This window comes from Neophocaena asiaeorientalis, unplaced genomic scaffold, assembly GCF_003031525.2.
Source record: "Neophocaena asiaeorientalis asiaeorientalis breed wild unplaced genomic scaffold, Neophocaena_asiaeorientalis_V1.1 scaffold39, whole genome shotgun sequence".
NCBI lineage: Eukaryota > Metazoa > Chordata > Mammalia > Artiodactyla > Phocoenidae > Neophocaena > Neophocaena asiaeorientalis.
In genome coordinates, this window is record NW_020175670.1 from 5198883 (window position 1) to 5212461 (window position 13579).

The 13579-nt window shown below is 42.7% G+C and overlaps 1 protein-coding gene across 12 annotated transcripts in view; it reads left to right on the forward strand.

The window, feature by feature from the left end:
• Positions 1 to 13579, forward strand: part of APBB2 (amyloid beta precursor protein binding family B member 2) — a 369238-nt gene that overhangs the window by 18260 nt on the left and 337399 nt on the right. For 10 of the 12 annotated variants that reach the window (XM_024731651.1, XM_024731661.1, XM_024731662.1 and 7 more), the window contains exon 2: positions 9728 to 9886. The exons of the other annotated variants lie outside the window; for them this stretch is intronic. The gene's annotated coding sequence lies outside the window, so the exon portion shown is untranslated. The remainder of the gene's footprint in view (positions 1 to 9727; positions 9887 to 13579) is intronic. 12 annotated transcript variants of the gene reach the window in all.

Genomic DNA, 13579 nt, shown 5'->3' on the forward strand with positions numbered 1-13579 from the left:
CTTAAACTCTGGTACTTGTGAATGTGACCTTATTTACAAAATGGTCTTTGAAGATGTCAAGTTAAGATGAGGTGAAACTGGAGTAGGGTGGACGCTTAATCCATTGTAACTGGTGTCCTTATCAGAAGCGAAATTTGGGCATAGACACAGCCTGGGAGAATGCCGCGTGAAGACAGAGATACACAGACACAGAAGAAAGTTGACTATGTGACGATGAAGGTTACGCCAGGGCTACCAGAAGCTGGAAGAGGCTAGGAAGGATCCTCTCCTAGATGCTTTGGAGGGCGCATGGCCCTGCCAACACCTTGATGTCAGAATTCAAGCCTCTAGAACTCTTAAGAGAATACGTTTCTGTTGGTTAAGGCACACAGTTTGTTTTTGTTCCAGCAGGCCCAGGAAGCGACAAGACTTTATAGAGTCAGACTGCTTAAGTTTGAATCCTGGCTTCACATTCTAATGTTGTGATCTTGAACCTCAAGTTATAAGGCAAGCTATTTATTTATTTATTTATTTTTGCAGTACGCGGGCCTCTCACTGTTGTGGCCTCTCCCGTTGCAGAGCACAGGCTCCGGACGCGCAGGCCCAGCGGCCATGGCTCACGGGCCCAGCCGCTCCGCGGCATGTGGGATCCTCCCAGACCGGGGCACTAACCCGTGTCCCCTGCATCGGCAGGTGGACTCTCAACCACTGCGCCACCAGGGAAGCCCATAAGGCAAGTTATTGAAACTCGTGGTGCCTCAGTTTCCTCATCTGTAAAGTAGGACTAAAAAGAATACCTTCCTCATGAGGTCATTTTGAAGATAAAGTAATCTATGTTTAATACCTTGGCAGTGCCTGGTGCTATTACATGTGAAAAATTCAGTCGTTTAAAGACTATATAGAAATGATTTTTGATCCTTCAACAAATATCTGTTGAGCTTCTTTTTTAATGGCAACCCTCATGCTAGACAGTGAGTGTTCAGGGTGAACCCTCATAGATCCTTTAGAAAGAAGATTCCACGTGGCATCTTTATGGGCAAGAACTGGGTTTGACCTTCCCTTGGACCTTGGGAAGTCCAGTACAGGACCTATGAACTGCACAGTCAGTGAGCATGGAGCCAGACTGCCTGGGGTCAAATTCTGGTTCTTGCTAGCTTTGACCTTGGGCGATAACAGAATCGTTAACATTCTCTGCCTCCACATCTGCAAAATGGTGACAATAATTGTACTTTTGTCAATAGGGTTATGGTAAGGATTAAGTGAATTAAAATACATGAAGTGCCTAGAATAGTAAGCACTTAATAAATGTTGTTGTTATATTATTAAATAAACCCAGAAAGGTTTCAAACTTGTAAATTAAATCATTTGTTTGAAACTTATTAAGTGTGGAGAATTCAGATATGAATCAGATACAGCTCCTTTTCGCATAGAATGAATAGTTAAGTCAGGGAAGATTAATTCACTTACACTTTGATGAAATAGTATATGAACAAAGAAAATGGTGGTAGAAAGTAGAAAGAGCATGATTAATTCTCAGTGTTTCAGAGTATCAGGGAAGGTTTCCCACATAATGGGTTTTGGAGGTTGAATAATTCTCAGGGTTTCAGAGTATCAGGGAAGGTTTCCCACATATGGGTGTTGGAGGTTGAATAGGAGTTTTCTAGGCAGCAAAGGAAAGAAAGAACATTAGGGGAAATGGGAGTAGTATATCCAAAGGCATGGAGTATTACCACCATGGCATGCACAGGAGATACACCCAGTGGGTACTCATAGTGGTACAAGAGTATAGGTCCTAGAGCCAGGATTCAAATTCTGCCACTTACTGCTGTGTCTCCTTAAGCTAATTTCTTGACCTCTCTGTGCCTCTGTATTTTCATCTTTTAAATAGGGATAACAGACTTTGGGAGAATTAAATGGGCATATTAATTTGAAGTGCCTAGATCAGTGCTTGTCCAAAGTAAGTGTTTTAAAAAAAGTATTGGCTCTAATTAATGTTATTACTCTTCAATTTGCTAAAAGAAGACAAGGGCTAAGAGGGTTCTCTTAAGATTCTTAATTGAGTTCAGCGATTCCTGTGGGCTTGGATAAATGCTGTACCCTTGGGTCTGTATACTCTCTTGAAACAGCTTTCACCATTTGAACATTTGGGTTAGGAGGTGAAAAAAAATACATTGTTTAAGTAGAGGAAAAAGTGATTAAAGTAGGCCAGACATTGGCACAAAACTTTGTGCAGATTGCTGATTAGGCAAAATTAAAAAAATAAACCAGCATGTTGAGCCAACATGGTTTTGTTTTTAGATCTGGTGAACCACCTGTATCTTTAAGTGATCAATTTAAAGATGGTTTGGTTTATTGTTAATTGTCTCCAAATTACCCGGTGACATCAGTCTGTGTTCTGAACCAGGGTAAGTTTAGAAAAACCATCACTGGAACGCAGCCCATTGGTGGTGCTGCTAAGTTGGCAGGTGTTTAGAGGTGAAAGGAGGCGTGTGGCCTCGGGATTTCTTTGGCTACACTTCTCAGAGCTGTGATGACAAATGCATGAATGATTTCAGCTGTGGTCCAATCTACTTTTATTTTTAGTTTCTAAAGGGGGGTGTCATTTCCAGTTGTGGTTTTCTTTGATCATGAGAGTCAAATGTACTCATTATGACAAGACTTAGGCAGAAAGAAAATAAAAAGTAAACCATCACCAGAAATGTCAACATTTGGAGATAATAATTGTTAACACTTGGGGTAGAGCCTGCTAAGCCTCTTGCCACTTGCAAAAAAATTAGGCCCTTCTCGACTGCAGGGGCAGTAAGGCCAGCATTGGACACAGGGCAGGCTGGTGAGTGAGATTTTTGGGGAGATGTTTAATTAGAAAATTCAGGACAGGAACAACATAATGATGATCATGGAATTGTTTTACACTAAACTAGTTAAAAATGTTGGTGAAATAAGTGGCTGAAAAAAGGTTCTATTTACTCACTAAGCATTTTTTAAAATAAATTTATTTAGTTTTATTTATTTTGGGCTGCATTGGGTCTTCGTTGCTGCACGTGGGCTTTTCTCTAGTTGCGGTGAGTGGGGGCTACTCTTTGTTGTGGTGTGCAGGCTTATTGCTGTGACTTCTCGTTGCAGGGCATGGGCTCTAGGCGCATGGGCTTCAGTAGTTGTGGCTCGTGGGCTCAGTAGTTGTGGCGCACAGGCTTAGTTGCTCCGTGGCATGTGGGATCTCCCCAGATCAGGACTCGAACCCGTGTCTCCTGCATTGGCAGGCAGATTCTTAACCACTGTGCCACCAGGGAAGCCCATCATTAAGCGTATTTATTGAGTGCCAGTGAGATGCTAGGGATACAGCAGTGAACACAGCACAGCAGATAAAAATCTGAGCCTTTGTGGAAGTTGCATCCATTGTCAGGATTATAGACAGTAACTAAATCAAATAAGTAATTGATATCATAAGGAGGAAGTACTGTGGAGAAAAATGAACCAGACCAGCGGGATGGGGTGGTAAGGGGAGGGTGAGAAGGAAGGGATGTGATTTTATTTTATTTTATTTTTTAAATTGAAGTAGAGTTGATTTACAATGCTGTGCCAATTTCTGCTGTACGGCAAAGTGACTCAGTTATACACATATATGTATATATATACACACATTCTTTTTTTATATTCTGTGTGATTTTAAATGGGGGGCAGTCAGGGAAGGCTTTACAGAGAAGGTGTTTGAATCAACACTTGAAGGAGGTGAGGGAGGGTGGCCTGTGCTGTACATACTTGGGGAACGAGTGTTCCAGGCAGTGGTGTTCGAGGAGCGGGAGGGTATCAGCATGGCTGCAATGAGGGGAGAAGGAGTGGATGGGATCAGAGAGATGAAAAGGTGGGGTGAAGGGCTGAAACATCCCTCTAGGGCTGGTTGGGCCATTGGAACAGCCTTGACTTTAATGCCAGTTAAGATGTGAAGCCACTGGAGGGTTCCCAGCCACGGGTAACTGACTTACATTTCACAAGGGTCATCTGGTGGCTGTATGAGAATAGATTTTAGGAATGCTGAGTGGACTCGGGGAAATCAGTCCAAAGATGGTTGTGGTAATCTGGTTTGAGAGATGATGGAGAGTTGCACAAGGCCAGTAGTGGTGGGAGTGACTGGATTCTTAGTATATTTTCAAATTGGAGCCAGTGGGATTTATTGATGGCTTGAATGTGGGCTGTGAGAGAAAGGGAGGAGTCAAGGATTATTCCACGGATTTTAGTCTGAGCAGCTGGAAGTATGAGGCTGCTCTGAACTGAGATGGAGAAGACTATGATTCAGTGGAGCAAGCTTTGGTGAGGGAGTGTCATGGTCTGAATGTGTCCCCCCACCAAATTCTTATGTTGGAAACCTTACCCACTAATGTGATGATACTAGGAGGTATGGCCTTTAGATAAGGTCATGAGGGTGTGCCCCTCATGAATGGGATTAGTGCCTTTATAAGAGTTATGAGAGAGCTTGCTAACCCTCTGTGCTGTCCGCCACGTGAAGATATGAGAAGTTGGCAGTCTGTATCCTTCCTGGAAGAGGGTTTTCATTAGACACCAGATCTGCTGGTGCCTTGATCTTGGACATCCAGCCTCCAGAACTGTGAGAAATAAATTTCTGTTGTTTTAAAGCCATCACTCTGTGGTATTTTGTTATAGCAGCCTGAATGGATAAAGACAAAGTGGATCAGGAGTTCAGCTTTGAATATGGCAATTTGAGGTGTTTAACAGACGTTGATTGGAGATGTGGACCCAGCAGTTGGACCTAGGAGTCTGGAGCTTAGGGGAGAGGTCTGAGCTGGAGTTACAGGTTTGGGAGTATAAAGATCATCCAGAGAGGGAGTGAAGTTAGAGAAGACTTGCACTGGCAAGTTAGGGTTGGGGAGATGAGAGGAAGAAGAAGCAAAGGAGACTGAGAAGGACTGGGCAGTGATGGAGGAGTGTGATGTCTTAGAAGCCAAGTGAAGATGTATTTCAAGGGAGAGGTGTGATCAGCTGGGTCAAATCTAAAAGTAAATCACATCTCTGTGTAAAACTGTAGTAATTATTGAAAACTTATGTTTGTTCTTTAGGTTTTATCTTACTTACTTCTCAAGATATACAGAATGAAGTATAAATGCTCCATTCTTTCTTCCTGCTCCCTGTATGTAGCATAGTTAATAGTTAATAGTGTGGGTAACTTTCCAGATGTGTGTATTTATATATCATATTGATATCTGTGTATCTATATCTATTTGTAAACTTTTGTCTTAAGATATTTCAAATATACAAATAGCCCAATAAGTAAAGACTAATGTATTAGATCCTGATGTGACCATATTAAAGAAATGTGACCACTTCTCTGGATGACTTAAAATTTATCTTTACTTCCTTATTATTAGAGTTCATACGCATACGTACACCTTCTTGCTTGTGTGCACACGTGTGTGTTCTCTCTCTCTCTCTCTCCCCACACCCCCCCCCACCCCTCCTCAGGCTCTTCCAACCTGCCCAAGGCTGTGCTGTATTTTTCAGACAGCTGCAGTAACAGCAGAAACGGTGGTCCTGTTCCCACCTGGGTCTTGGGAGAGCTGCAGAATTAATGATGCAGAAAACAGCAGCCTCCACAAGGAACATGTGAAGCTTGCTGATGAAAGTAGCCTTGGGGAGCCCCAGGTTTCCATTTGGAGAGCTCAGGAATGCCAGTGGGAGAATCATCATCTAGGAGAAAGTCTGAGGCTTTGATGTTCTTCAGTCTTTACCTCAGATCCTAGCTCTTGCACGTAACTGTGATGATGGACCAGTCGCACCCCAGTTTTCTTCATCTATGGACTGGAGAGATCAATTCCCACCTTAAAAAGTTGTGAGGTTTGTAGGTGATAATGTGTGTAAGTAAAGTGCCTAAGAGAGGGCCTATCACATAGAAGGTTCCAATTACATTCATTCTTTCCCCCAGGTCTTTCTCATCTTTTTCCTATTTTACTGTTGAGGTAATCAGTGGATGAAAGGTATATTATTTAAGTAAATATATTCTGGTTATCTAGAAACGAATCTTGAGATTAAAGAATTTTAGTACATGAAGTAGTTGAGCTGAGACTAGAATTCTACCAGTTTTTTTTGTTTTTTAAATCCACTTTCTTAGCCAGTAAGCTTTTATTTTATTTATTTATTTTTGGCTGTGTTGGGTCTTCGTTACTGTGCGCGGGCTTTCTCTAGTTGTGGCGAGCGGAGGCTACTGTTCCTTGTGGTGCACGGGCTTCTCATTGCGGTGGCTTCTCTTGTTGTGGATCATGGGCTCTAGGCACACAGGCTTCAGTAGTTGTGGCATGCGGGCTCAGTATTTGTGGCTCGTGGGCTCTAGAGCACAGGCTCAGTAGTTGTGGTGCACGGGCTTAGTTGCTCCATGACATGTGGGATCTTCCTGGAGCAGGGCTCAAACCCATGTCCCCTGCATTGGCAGGCGGATTCTTAACTACTGCACCACCAGGGAAGTCCCTAGCCATGAAGGTTTAAAAGAATTTTACTGAAGGTGTGTTGAATTGTTCAAAATCCAGTACACATAACTACTGCGCCACCAGGGAGGTCCCTAGCCATGAAGGTTTAAAAGAATTTTACTGAAGGTGTGTTGAATTGTTCAAAATCCAGTACACATTTATTGCACTGTGCTAGGGCAGTGTATAAGGTGCTTAGGGGACAAAAGTGAGTGCACTGACCTCAACCTGTCTCCCTGGGGCTCACATATAAACAGTGTTAGCGTATGGAGACCTGTTCCTTTAACACAGAAGAAGGATCAATAAATTACATCTGGGGGGTTTTAGAGAAAGTAGGAGAGAGGAGATGACATACTATGTCAGGGCCACAGTTCTACACCTGAAGAATCTGGAGCCAGATTTTTCACGTCCAGAACATTTAGGTAATGACTTCCTTGGGCAAGCTCAATGTTACATAAATTACATACAGATGTTCATAAATGTGCATTTACTTGTACTGAGGACTTCGGTCTTTTAAGATGCTTTTGTAGCTTGATTTTTGAGGTGGGCCTGTTTTGTTATCAGGTAGCTGTGGTGAGTGAGTTGTTTCGAGGAGGGGATTTGTTATCACTGTAAAGCTGCAGGGCTAGGAGAATTTAATTTACTCGTGAAATTTAAAAATTAAGGCATAGCTTCTATAGAGGGAAGTACACAAATCTTAGGTGTACAGCTGGATGAGTTTTCCCATATGTATGCACCTGTGTAGCCATTAGCCAGATTAAGACAGAGAACATTTCCATCCTTCCCGCAGCTTTCCTCTTGTCCCCTTCCATAGGATATCCCTCCCATTACACCTCTGTCACTGTAGCTGAGTTTTCCCTGTTTTGAACTTCACATATTTGGAGTCATACAGTATGTGCTCTTTCATGTCGGTGCTCTGCTCTAATGCTCAGCCTCCCGTGTTGTTGTGAGTTGCAGTAGTTCATTCTTTTCTGCTCTATGTAGTCTTCCACTGTGCGAATATACTTCCACTTATTCACATTACTGTTGACAGTTGGTTTCCCGATTTTTGGCTATTGAGAATAATGGTGCTATGAATATTCTTGTATATGCCTTTTGGTGGACACGTACCATGCATTTCTTCTAGGTGTATTCTTAGGCATGGGATTGCTGGTCGTCCAGCCTTAATGGAGTCAAAGTGGTTGTTCAGGTTTACATCCCTGCCAGCTATGTGTGATGCCACCACCTTTTAACCCTTTTAGGACTTGCTGTGTTCCCCACCGTCGTTAACAGCACCACCGTCCCCACAGGCACCAAAGCTGGAAACCTTCCTGCCTGTTTAAGATCCTTTTCTTTTGCCTTGTCCAGGTAGGTCATCGACAGGAATGGCCAGTCTTCTGAAATGTCCCAGGAATCTGTTTTCTCTTTTCCGTCCCCAAATGTCTTCCAAATGGAGTGGAGAGCTGAACTTCAGCAGTGATAATAATGAGGGTCTCATTAGGATTCATTTTTGCATGGTTCGATTGTTGGCATAGCGGTAAGGGATGGCACATTGTATTTTGGAACTTCCTGGATTCTCCTTAATGGCAAACAGGTAGCAGAGAACTGAAGCTCGCGGTTGCAAAGTGAGCGTGTACAGGCACCCTGCAAAGTTAGCTGCATACCAGACAAATGAATAATAACATGCTAATTATTATCCTGCCTTGGAGAAGGTCTGGTAGAGCTATAGCTTCAGGCACTGTGTAAGACCTAGCTTTTTTTTTTTTTTTTTTTTAAGACCTAGCTTTTTAAGCTGGCAAAACATTGATTACTATTTTTAGTTCAATTTCTACCCTTAAAAAACAAGGTCGCATACTCCTTGCTACTCCTGGATGGTTTTATGTATTTTAATTAATGTTATCTTATTGCCTTTGTGCTCCGAGGCTGCTTTAGTGAAAGATGTAATTTCAGAAGGCTGATGAAATTAGATGGGTCTCACTGGGAAGACTCTGTTATTCATATTTATGGTTATAAAATATCTCAGGTACATCTATGTATGACATTCCTGGGCTGTAGGCACACAGTGTTCTGAAACCATTTGTCTTAGAGTAGTTCAGACCAGTGGAACAGTAGTAACTCTAGTTTAGGGGTGATTTTGTTGGTTTTGGTGTTAAACATGTCTTTACATTTTTCCCTTAGAATCTCATCGTGCAATGATAGGTAAAGAAGTGAAAGTAATTCTATAAACCAAGCACACACAACCCTCCCAGCTTTATTACTTTATAGTCAGACCTCACACATTCTTGACTGAATTGGCATGAGATATGGAACTCGGTAGAAACCAGCTCTATTTGGGTCTGAATGAGTAGCCAGCTGTGGAGCATGGAAAATATATTTTAAATCATTTGCCAGAGCTGAATGCAGTTAGTCTTGCAATAAAGTGAAAGGCAGTTCTCTGAGAAAGAAAAAAGAATGTCTTGAGTGAGGCTTGAAATAAGATGCAGTCAATAAAGAGAAAGGCTATAATAAGCTATTTATTATGATCAAATGCTGAGCAGAGTTTCTCATTAGTGGGAGTTAAGAATTAACATATAAGATGTCACAAAGCTATTGAACAGTGATTATACAGTATCTTTCCTAAAGGTTAGGGTTCAGAAAACCCTCTCGATGGTAGAACTTGAGGTTGCAAAATTTAAAATCCTAGGAGGAAGGGAAGAGTCAGGAGTCTCAAGATAATAAGCGAATCTCAGGAACTTTGTGCAGAACTTTCTTTGAAGTTTCCCTGAGATCAAATAGCCATGTGTACTTCAGAAACCTCGTGCCTAGTTTCATTGTGATAGTGTGTATTCCTTTTGCTTTGTGACTATATTAAGAGGCTTTTGTTTTATCCAGGGGCTAGTCTCCTATCCAGATGGTCAATGCCTTCCCTCCCCGCCCTGCCCCGCCCCTTTCCTTCCTTCCAGTATTCCCATTTAGTCATTTCCTGTTTTGTACCAGGTAGTATTTTAGGCTTTGGGGACACATTGAACCAAAGTCCCTTCCCTCAATAAGATTACGTTCAGGTTGTGGAAGGTAGACAAGTGTCTCAGGGTTGGGTTTTCCTGAAGCAGACGCTGAGATGGAGTTGGGGGAACAAGATGTTTATTTGGGATCAACACGGTGAACAGAAGGGGGTGGAAGCAGAATTGGGCCAAGGAAGAAGTTGAACTGTGATGCAGATTTGACATGACAGAGCCCCCACCAGCCTGTGGAGACCTCTGGAGTGACGTGGATTCCCTGGCAGAGGTTCCGGCACTGAGCGATGACCTCACTCCTTTCAGGTGTGTTACCAGGTGCAGCTGCCCCAGGAGGGGTGTGGCCTCCGGCCGGAAACTCTCTGCACTAAAGCTGACCAGCTGACCCCGAGGAGCTGGGCCCTGGAGCCTGTCTACCTGCAGCTGCTCTGCGGGTCTTAGCAGTGGATCTTCCAGTCTATCACAGTAAGTGTTTAAAGTATCTGGAGGTGACAGCACAGTGATGGAGAAAGATAAAGCTTGGGAGGGGAGTGGAGAGTGTTGGAGGGAGAAGGCCTTATGGAGGTATTTAAACAGTGATCTAAAGGAACTGAGGGCGCTGGGGCAGAGCAGGCCGGGCTATGGGAAGAGCTGGGCCCTGAGGAGGAGTGTGTCTGGCCTGTTGGGCGAACGTCAAGGGGCCCAGTGTGTGAGTCAGGGTACAGTCATGTGGGGCCTTCGGGCCGTGGCATGGAGTTCACCTTTTATTCTGTGTGAGGTGGTGTATTAATTTGCTAGGGCTGCTGTAATAGAGTACCACAGACTGCATGGCAAAACACCAGAAATGTATTGTTTCATAGTTCTGGACATTCTAAGTCCACGATCAAGGTATTGTAGGGTTGGATCCTTCTGATAACTGTGAGAGTCTCTGTTCCATCTCTCCTAGCTTTTGATCACTTGCTGGCAGTAGTTGGTGTTCATTGGCTTGCAGGTCTCGGCCTTCATCTTCACATGGCGTTCTCCCTATGTGTGTGTCTTTGTGTCCAAATTTCCCCTTCTTATGAGGACACCAGTCATATTGGACTAGGGCCCACCCTAAGGACCTCGACTGATTAATCTGTGATGACCTTCTTTCCAAATAAGGTCACATTCCGAGGTATTGGGGGTTAAGACTTCAACATGTGAATTTGTGGGGGAAACACTTCGACCCACAACAGGTAGGAAGCCATTAGAGGGTTTTGAACAGGTTAATAATATAATAATCGGATTTATGTTTTACAAAGGATCACTCTGCTTTGTGGAGATTAGAATGAAGGGAGGAAGCAGAGGCATTGCTATAACTGAGGCAGGAGATGATGTTTGCTGTGCCAGGTGCTAGAGGTGGTAGTGAGTGGTCAGGTTCTCGATATAAGGTAGAGCTGTTATCCCGTTAGTTTAGATTAGATGTGGAGAGAAGAGGGGAGAGAAAGAGAGGAAACAAATGCAGAGGCAAGGATGGCTCCTGAACAACTGGAAGAATGGAGTTGCCATGTACTGAGATGGGCAAACTTTTGGGAGGAGCCAGTTAGGTCGTAATAGTAGGAATTTGATTTAGGACTTAAGTTTGTGATGCCTGTTAGACACTCACACTCATGTAGAGAGGCTGAGCAGGCAATTGGATACATGAGAGATTCTGGGATCCAGAGTTCAAAGATGAGAAGGGACCAGCAAAGGAGACCCTAGAAAGAGGAGTCAGTGAGGTAGAAAGTGAACCCAAAGAAAGAGGGGGCCAGGGTTTCAGAAGGCATGTAATGAATATGTTTCAAGACAGAGTAATCATCCATTAGAATAAGGATTCAGATTGACCACTGGCTTCAGCAACATGGAGGCCATTGGTGACTTTGACAAGAGCAGTCTTGGTAGAACGACAGGGATGAAAGCCTGATTGGGGTGAGCTCAGTGGGAAGAGAGAAAGTAGAGGCTGTAAATATAGGCAGCTCTTACTTTTATGACTAGCTTGCTGAGGCTGGGGGCCCATGTTCACCCCAGAGGTACAGAGTAACTAGGATGCTAGAAAGGGGAAAACCTTTGGGAAACCTTTATGTAACTGTCTTAGAATGGAGGTCAGGTACTTCTCAGGCTCCCTCCCCATTTCTTTTACAGGGTTATTTAACCTTAACTCTGCTCGGTAATAATAACTTCATGCCAAAGTATGTTATGTTAGCCCCTCTCAGACAAGTTTTAGCTCCTTTCCTCTTAACAGGATAATATAGTAATACTGAGTTCTTGAGGGGTGAGTAAGGCAGTCTTAGGGTTATATAGGATTAGTCATGAATTTATAAGGGAAGAGAAATTTGACCTGAAAGGAAATTTATCTGGGATTCACTTGCTTGAATAAGGAAAATGAAGAAATTGTACATAATTAGCACTCAGGATAATTTACATTCAAAAATAATTTTAGTAGCTTCTCAATTTCATCCTTCGCATATGTTAAAATCAAGAATTATGCATAAGGTGTAATTGACAGACTTGAATATCATCTCATGTCATCTTCCCAGTCCACCAAGGTAAGGAAGCAGAAGACCCCAAAGGGCAACCGCAATAGTTAAACAGAAGGGCCTTGGGTTGTATCTGCACATCCTCAGTGACTCAGTGAAGCTATTAGGAAAAGCTCTATGCACCTGCTGGGAACTGAATGTAGGTGAAGGTGTGAGAGAGAGGAGAGACCTGTACAATCAGGGAGACCTGTACAATCAGGGAGACCTGTACAATCAGGGAGACCTGTACAATTTCAGAATCCAAGGAGATATTAAATGCTTTGTTTCTACAAGGCCATATTAGGTCTGAATCTTTTAAACATACATGATAGAATTAAATTTGATCACTAATGTCCTCCCCTCTTTGAAGGGCACACCTATTCTATTGACTCACAGAATTCACAAATGTGATTATTTTGTAAGATGAAAGGGATTTTTTTCTTTCAGGGATTTATTCCCTTCTACTGAGTTCACAGAAGAAAAAAAAGTGGGGGGGGGAGTGGAATTAAACTGCATAACGAGAAGAGCTTTAGATTTAATAAAAGGGAAGCTTTTCGTAATGAGGCTCCTTGAGGCTGGTCATGGCTTCTCTGTGGGATGTATAAACCACTGCCTCGTAGATGGTCAAGGTGTGGAAAGGCAGGGTGATTGGGAGACTTAAATGGGGGTGGGGAGGCCCCTTGGTCCATTGGAAGATATAAGAAAACACCTGGGCAAGTTTCTCTCTACTTTTAAAGACCCTCAAGCAAGCAAACCAGCACAATCCCACCATTCTGCAGGTTTACTTAGGCTTGTTCAAGACCTGTGGGACCACGGTGTTTGAAAGCAGTTGTGTCCGTGTAGGAGATCGTGAGGTAGAGACAGACATACAGCTTTATACGGATTCACAGACCCAAGCCTTTGCCCTCGAGACAAGTGATTTCTCAGGTTTTTGTCCATTCCTCTCGTTATTGTGTTCTTGAAACTTTCCTTTTTGTCTTATCTGAGATTGGCCTCTTAAATTCAGCAATGAAATTTAGGTGGGAAAGAAAGAGGAGGATTAAAATTAGTTGGGTAGTGTTTCTATTAAATCTTGTAATGAGTTAACATTATGGAATACTGTTTTGTCTTCTTTCCCCCCGAGGCTGTAAAATATTGTCATTTCCAAGATAAAGGAAGATTCCTAGGCTGCTGTCTTCCTTTCTTCTGAATTCATATATAATCTCGAATTATTAACCCTTTGTGGCTCTTTTTTATGCCAGTGTGTGTGTTATGGGAAATTTTAAATAAAGCCAGCTGTGTTAAATATTCATAGAATTGATTTTCACTTGTTTAAAGTCTTTGGCGATTTATCTTCAGGGAGTGTTAATACGGCAGTAATTCTGCATTACATTTCTTGCACCAACATTTAATTGATACTGTATTTCACGAGGATTATTGCAGGTTTATTGCTGTAGTATTTAGAGTTGTGGTTCTGTGCTAGTAATTCAGAGGAGTCGGATTCCTGAATCTGTTGTTTCCATTTTAATTGTGTGTGCTTTTGAGCTGACAAGTTTGAGAAGGGCCGATAACTGTTTAAAAGACCTGATGTACAAAAACCATTTTGATGGAGTAGACCTGAAGATACTTTGCTTGTGGATGTCGTTGTGTGAGTCTTTTTATTTTTTTAAATGATGGTACATAA